This window comes from Engystomops pustulosus, chromosome 10 (assembly GCF_040894005.1).
Source record: "Engystomops pustulosus chromosome 10, aEngPut4.maternal, whole genome shotgun sequence".
NCBI classification, from domain to species: Eukaryota; Metazoa; Chordata; class Amphibia; order Anura; family Leptodactylidae; genus Engystomops; species Engystomops pustulosus.
In genome coordinates, this window is record NC_092420.1 from 36,603,604 (window position 1) to 36,611,292 (window position 7,689).

A 7,689-nucleotide genomic window follows, 5' to 3' on the forward strand; every position below is an offset into this window, starting at 1 on the left:
TTTATACTACATGGCGGTTACCGTATGCATTTTATACTACATGGTGATATTCTGTATGCATTTTATACTACATGGCTGCACACTGTATACTTTATTTTTATACCAAACCAATATGATGGATCTGTTCCTGACATTACCTGATACATATATGGGTGGTGGTGGTGGGGGGGGCGTCTCTCTATGGCTCGCCTCAGGCAGCAGACAGGCTTTGTACACCCCTGCCTCTATGGGACAGAAAAGACCCAGTTACATCACCTTCTTCTTTGCTGAGTTCCAGTCCGTCTTTGAGGAACCTGCATGGGCATCTTCAGCTGAGACTGCACTTTTGAACCAGCGCTAATGGGACTTTTATGTCGGTGACTATGCGGTTCAATTCCATGCCCTGACCTCTGAGCTAAATTGGAATGATGCAGTCCTGACTGCGACCTTTAAAAAGGGACTTTGTCAGCCCAGAACATTTTCTTCAGACCTGTTCACTCTGTCCTCAGCGTCCGGGAAACACTCGCACCTAGGGTTCTTCGGAGAAGCGCCCCTAGGTGAGAACAAAGCTTCTCCACATCTGAATCTTCCCGTCCTGCTCAGCTCAGAAACAGGTGCTCACTTCCAGATTTTTGACTTCCGGCTCTGCAAGAAACTTTGTGGATGCCTCTCTGGTCTCCCGGCATCACTTCCCTGTGGTCCACCTCGAGAAGCCTCTGGTCATCTCCTTGTTCATCTCCTCTTTGATCCGATACAGCACTGAGCCTTTGTTACTGCAAGTCGGAGCACTACACAAAGAGAGACGGTCTTTCTATGTGCTACCTCGGCCACGTCTTCCCTTCTGTTGGGTCTTCCGTGATTGCAGCTCCACGCACCTGTTCTTAATTGGAAGATGGGGGAGATTCTGCATGGTGGTTCCCAAGCCTCTGGAGGGTTTCCTAGCTGGCTATCAGGACTTGTTGCCGTCTTTTCAAAGAAGAAAGCAGAGACTTTACTACCGCACCATCTCTAAGACTGCCTGTTGATCTGCTGCCGGGTACTTCTCCTCCTTGGGGTCGGGTGTACCCCATCTCTGTGACTGAAACCATAGCAATGTCAGACTATATCAAAGAGAACCTGCAGAGGGGGTTCATACAGGATTCTTCTTTGTGACCAAGAAGGATGGGTCACTCTGTCCATGTATCGACTATCACGGTCTTAACAAGGTCACCGTTAAGAACTGCTATCCTTTGCCATTGATCACTGAGCTGTTTGACCGCCTACGTGGAGCCAAGGTCTTCTCCAAACTGAACCATGGGGCCTTCATGGGGCCTACAACCTCATCCATATCCGCAAGTGTGACAAGTGGAAGACCGCCTTTAACACTCGTGATGGGCACTTTGAGTACCTGGTTATGTTGTTTGCACAAACCAGGAGTTAGTCAATGACATCTTCAGGGACTTGTTATACACCTGTGTCGTGGTTTATCTAGATGATATACTGGTGTTTTCTGCGGACCTTAAATCCCACTGGTCCGAAGTGCATCAATTCCTCAGTCATCTAAGAGCCAATCACCTCTACGCCAAACTTGAAAAGTGCCAGTTCCATCAGAAGAGTCTTCCGTTCCTTGGCCTGACAGGGGTCTTCAGATAGATCCTGCTAAGTTGTCTGCGGTTCTTCAATGGCCACGTCCAGTAGGACTGGGCTTTGCAAACTATTACCAGCAGTTTATTCCACACTTCTCCTCTCTTGTGTCTCCTATTGTGAAGGTCATCAAGAAGGGCGACAATCCCTATCTCTGGCCTGCCGCAGCTGACATTGCAGCAGTCTTTGGAACTGAGAGAGGATACGCGGCCTCTGGGAGCAGAGGTTCCAGGCAGAAGATCCACTGGGCAATCGTAGGGGCGATGTGGAGGCAAAGTCTCTGCTTGTTTTTTTTTTAAAAAACATCAGTATCACATTGGTAACACATTGCATGGTAACACATTGGTAACCCCTCCAGCTACTTGGAAGTCACGGAGGAATTCAAGACAGGTAGAGGGACCACCATACAGCAGGACTGACATTCTGGACCCCAACGCCAGATCTCCCCAGTCTTCCAGTTGAGGACCAGAGCATGGAGTTGAAGCCAGGGAAGACCCAGGAGAAGAGATGAGGTGGAGCATGGCAGCATGTAGAAGGAGAGTTTTTCTTTATAAAGAGCTCCAATTTGTAGAGAGACAAATGTGATGAGAGGAATGTGATGCCTGGAGACCAGAGCGGCATCCACAGAGTTCCCCGCAGAGCCAGATTCCAAGAAAGCTGAGACTTGCATAGGAGTGCGGGTACCGACACAGGAGTACAGGAACTGTACGCTTACCCCAAGAACTCTAGGTGCTGGCGTTTCCTGGATGCTGCAGACGGACTGGACAAGCCCCAATTAAGTGCTTCGAACTGGCACTCTATAAGAAGAGATTCTCCTGACAACGTCTGGAACGTTCTTTGGCGGAGCGCAGACTGTGGGACCGGAAGCTGGTGAGGCCTTTGGAAGGCAAGAGCCAGACGAGGAAGACGTCGAGCCCGGGCCTGCGAATGCTCATGATGCAACTCCTCAGCATGCTCTATGAACCGCACATCTATCCGAGTGGCCAGGTTGATGAGACCACTCAAAGTAGCTCGCAGCTCACGGGCGGCCAATGCATCTTTAACTTGGGATGACAGTCCTTTCTTAAATGTTGCAGACATGGCCACCTCTTTCCAGGAGAGCTTGGAAGCCAGGGTACGGAACTTGACAGCATATTCACCCACGGAGGAGTTGAACATGAATCGGTATTCAGCTAGGAATGCGGCATAGGTGGCGGTGACTTGGCCAAGCAGCTCCCCCTGTGAAGCAATCTGCTGGGCCTGCTGGGCAACAATGCTGGTAAGATCAGCTAGTGTAAGCGGGACCTTGGCTCGGTCCATGGCCGGATCTTACTGTCAGGACTCGGGGTCAGTAAACCCCCTGGACCACCGCAGGAGATGGTACTAGCCGACACCTGGGACTGGAATCCTAGTGGCACCTAGTGGTCTTCACCAGAGCCCGCCACAAAGCAAAATGGACTTGCTGTGGCGGGGTGCCACCAGGTCCGTCCACAGGTGCAACTAGCCCGCGGAGGCAGCCAAGGTCGAAGTACAGAATCACAGTCCAGGCTCGAGGTCAGGCACAGGCAGGCAGTCAGGGCATAGGCAGAGATGCAGAGGTCAGAGGACAGGTCAAGGACACAACAGCAGATCAACGAGGAACGGGAACAGGCACAATGAACAGGGAATAACGCAGGGACAGGAAACTTTCTCTAATCGCTAATGAGCTCAAAGATCCGGCGGGGAGTGATGGGAGCCGTCGGTCCTTATGGGAAACTAGGAAGTGCCAGTGCCATGTCCACAGACCCATTCCTAGAACCCTGACACTTGCCATGCTTCAGTCTGTTGGAGAAATGCCACTATTCCAAAACCTCTCTGTATACAGCATTATAATAAGTTGGGTAGACATTGCGTAGCAAATGCTGCAGCCCTCTAGCGCAGTTAGAAAGTCTGGGGTCTGCTATAAAAAACTAGCTATTAAAGGGGTACAAATCGCACTATACAATTCTTTCATAATTTATTAAAAATACTGGCCAGATGGAGTAGTCCATGGTTGGTGGATGGCCAACATGTCCCAACAAGGCTGCGCCATTAGCAAGGAGGTGGCGGAGTCATATTTTGGCCAAGAATCAAGGGGAGAAAGCTAGTAGCGTCTTTAGGGTTCCTGAAGGTGTGAAAATGACCTCGGCAAAGCATATACAGTTTCAGACTGACCACTTTCTTCAATGGTACAAAAAGAAGAATTGTGCCTTCCGGAGCAAAATTATCTCCTTGCATGACAATCTCATGCTGCAAATAATACCTCTGTGTCATTAGCTGCTATGGGCATAAAAAGAGAATGTGTGGCCACCATCTTCCCCTTACCTCAACCCCATAGAGAATCTTTGAAGTATCATCAAGCAAAAGACCTATGGGGCTGGGAGGTAGTTCACATCAATACGGCAGCTCTGGGAGGCTCTGTGTACCAGTGTTCCAGTTCCTGATCCTGTGTTCCCGTGTTCCTGTTTCCGTGTTCCTGTTCCCGGTTTCTTTGATGTTCATTGCTGAATTTCTTTGTAAATGGCAGATTGGGTCTAGAATTGGTGGCAGCCTGGACTGTGTCCAGAAAAGCAAAATGCACTCCCTCCATTGTAGGCCCAGCCAATTGTGCAGAAAAAACATAATGGCCATGCTGGGTGCATTTATCATTACAGAAGAAATTGTAATATTAAATCTGGGATCCATTTTGTAAATTCTCTTTATTTTAAACAAAATAAACCTCACAAATGTGACATGGATATAAAAAGGTCTAAATACTTGCTACTCCCATATATAGAGACCAAAGAAGTATCCAAAGTGGGGTCACATCTAGGGGATTTCTGTGATTTTAGAAGGAAGGAGGCCAAGGATAACAAATATAAGAAGATGGCAACGGTCACTGTACATGGATCTATGAGTATTTGTTATCCAAGGCCACCATCCTTCTAAAATCAACAGGGGCGTAACTTGAGGGGGTGCAGAGGTTGCGATCGCACCCGGGCACGGAGGTTTAAGGGTCCCTTATGTTGTCACTATCCCATAGGAGAAGACTATTACTATAAACCATACATTATAGTCAGGGGCCTGGCACAAACTTTGCACTGGGGCCCATCAGCTTCTAGTTACGCCACTTAAAATCAACTTTAAATAGTATGCTAAAAAGCCTAGAAGCCCTCCATGCTGCAGATTCTAAGTCTGTTAGACTGCCTCCCCTCCCCCTCTGCTCCTGCTCAGCACTCATCCTTCCTCTGCCTGATGTAATCTTACTGCAGCAGAGGAAGCTTCAGCACACAGTAGGCTTCTTGCACACTGTTACAGCCTGTGAATCTGCAGCATGGAGGGACTCTGGGAACTACCTCAGTAACCTTTTTGGCTCATAAGCATAATATACAAAGTTAATTTTAGAAGAAAAAAGGCCCCGTATTGACAAATATAAAAAGATTACCACAGTCTCATGCCTGGATCTTTGAGTAAGTGCCCCTGGTTTATCCATGCTTGATTTTGATGGGAGATTTCCTCTTTGTGTCTATGTGTTAATATATAATTTAACCTTTATCTGATGATGTATATTCATTGCATTAAAACTCTGACTGTGAGCAGAAAACCGAAGGAGTAGTATTGATAATTCCACATCAGACCATTTTAGTTTTCCACATCAGACCATTAGTTTTCCTGATGTCTGTAAAAGGGGGCGTGGCCACATAGAGAATTTAATATTGTGGGGCAGCCAGATTATTAGACCAACTACTAGAAGCAAACTATGACTCTCCAGTCTTATTATAATAATTCTTTATTTATATAGCGCCTACAGATTACGCAGCGCTGCACAAAGCATGCCAAATTGGCTCTGTCCCCATATGGGTCACAATCTAATTAACCTACTAGTATTTTTTAGAGTGTGGGAGAAAACCCACGCAAACACAGAGATAACATACAAACTCTTTGCAGATGTTGACCTGGGTGGGACTCCCCAGGACCCCAGCGCTGCAAGGCAGAAGTGCTACCCACTCAGTAATCATCCAGCATCAGACATGGGGATTAATCGGACCAGAAAAGAAGTGTCTATTTTTTACCCTACACTGGTCTAAAGACCAACACATTAGTACATCTACCCCTATGTGTTTATGGAAAATAACAGGTTAATAATGCCAGTTGCACTGTAGAACGCTTGATAAATTATTTGCAACTCGCTTACACATGATAGACTTTCCCTTAGGCCACAGGGTATCATGGCTGCTCATTGTATCCTTACTGTATTTTCTTTTATTTTATATATCTCTATGCACTAGAAATTGCAACTACAGTTAGGGAGAATAAATTGTTCTTATGTTACATTGGCCTTTCGCATGGAAGATATATATATACGTTTATAACAATTACCGCCTGTATTTAATACATTTAGCAGAAATTATTCCTTATCGCCTTTTGCAGACTTTAAATAGGCTTAAAGTATCGCCTATATTAAAAACTATTTGGAGCATTTGTTGTCGTACATTTATTTTTTTCCAATCTTCTATAGTTCTGTTGTACATTTTGTTGTTTTTTGTACCTTATTTTACGCCACACATTTGGTCGCTGCTGCAGCCAGTGTGATCTGATCTTAGGAAGCCTCTCACATTGCTGTGACCTTGACAGAAACCTTGTTGATTTGTGACTTGCAGCGTTTCCAACCAATGCATGCCGTCAGGTTTGTTGCAGCACTGCAAGGGTGTTTGGGATCTTGTTCTCTGCAAAAAATCCAGGCAGAGCTCCTGCTAATGAGAAAACATTGGGGGAAGGGAGGATGGAATGCAGGAGGTGGAGCTGTAATTTTCCAGTGAGTCACCTCACAAGAAACAAAAGAGCTGCTGTTACCAAGCTCTAGATCCTCAGTCATAACCAGTAGATCTCCGCTGCACCAGATCCGTTCTGAGGTTTTACCATCTTCTGGGGTAGATCACATGACATTTGAGTATTATGCCACAAGGTTCATTCTAGATTAGGGATTTTCTTCTTTATTGACTACTCAATAACAGAACCTGAAAACGTATAATATTCTGTATTATTATAATTACTTCATAGTCAGTGAAATCTGCCTGCAGGAGGGAAGATTTGACGCCTAAAATGAGTGCGAAAAACTCAAAGACAATAATTAGGTTTATGGTTCTAAAGGCTTAAGAAACAAATCTTTATAGACACCGATGCTCGGCCCATGTTCACACATGGCAGGTTTCTATAATCTGTAAATGTTAATTCCAGTTTCTTTCTGTTATTTTAAGTTCTGGACAAATATTTTACAATACATAGCAGTGCTCTCGAGTCCTTTCTTATACCACTGCATTTGGCTGTTCCTCTGCTGTTCCTCCTGGAAATAATCACATTGCAAAGTATTTTATAGATCCTGGGGAACATATACAAACAAAATAAGATCACAACCAAATAATTCGATGAACCAAAGACGAAAAAGTCATTAGATGTAGATCATAACACAATGGAATTTCTTAAAAACAATCAATTAATTTTTTTGTGGGTTGAAACAAAATAAGGTATTACAGGTTAATAAAATGACCAGATAAAACAATCTTACAATCTATAAAAAATCTGAATAAAGCAATATATGACTGTTACTCATATTATTTCTCATGTTATTTCTCTAGACAATGCAATTTATCAAAACCCACTGTACAATTAGGAGTATGTACAGGGCACACCCTTGTGTATTGCCAATAAGATTTACAGGGGAATGCCTTAACACAGTTCTAAAAAAATGTCAACAGAGCCGACAAATCCTTGACAAGTAGCTCACTCTTAAATCCTGAGGAAAACATTGCCCATAGATCTGCAACCCGAGTCATTTTACGTAAATTTTTTTCTAATCTTTAAATGAGTGACAACTGATTCTTTCTACAGATTCTTACCGGTAGCTCTGTGCTACGTCCCCCATATATAACACCGTACAACTACATATGTTTGATGCTGGTAACCGCTATAGTCAGAAGTTCTGAAACTTCCGATGTTATTTTTTTATATAAACATTTTATGTTGTCATCTTTGCATTGGTGCTTAAATGACCTACAGTAGTTATTGTTTTACTAGTAACATGACCGTCTAATTGATCGAAAAACACAGGGC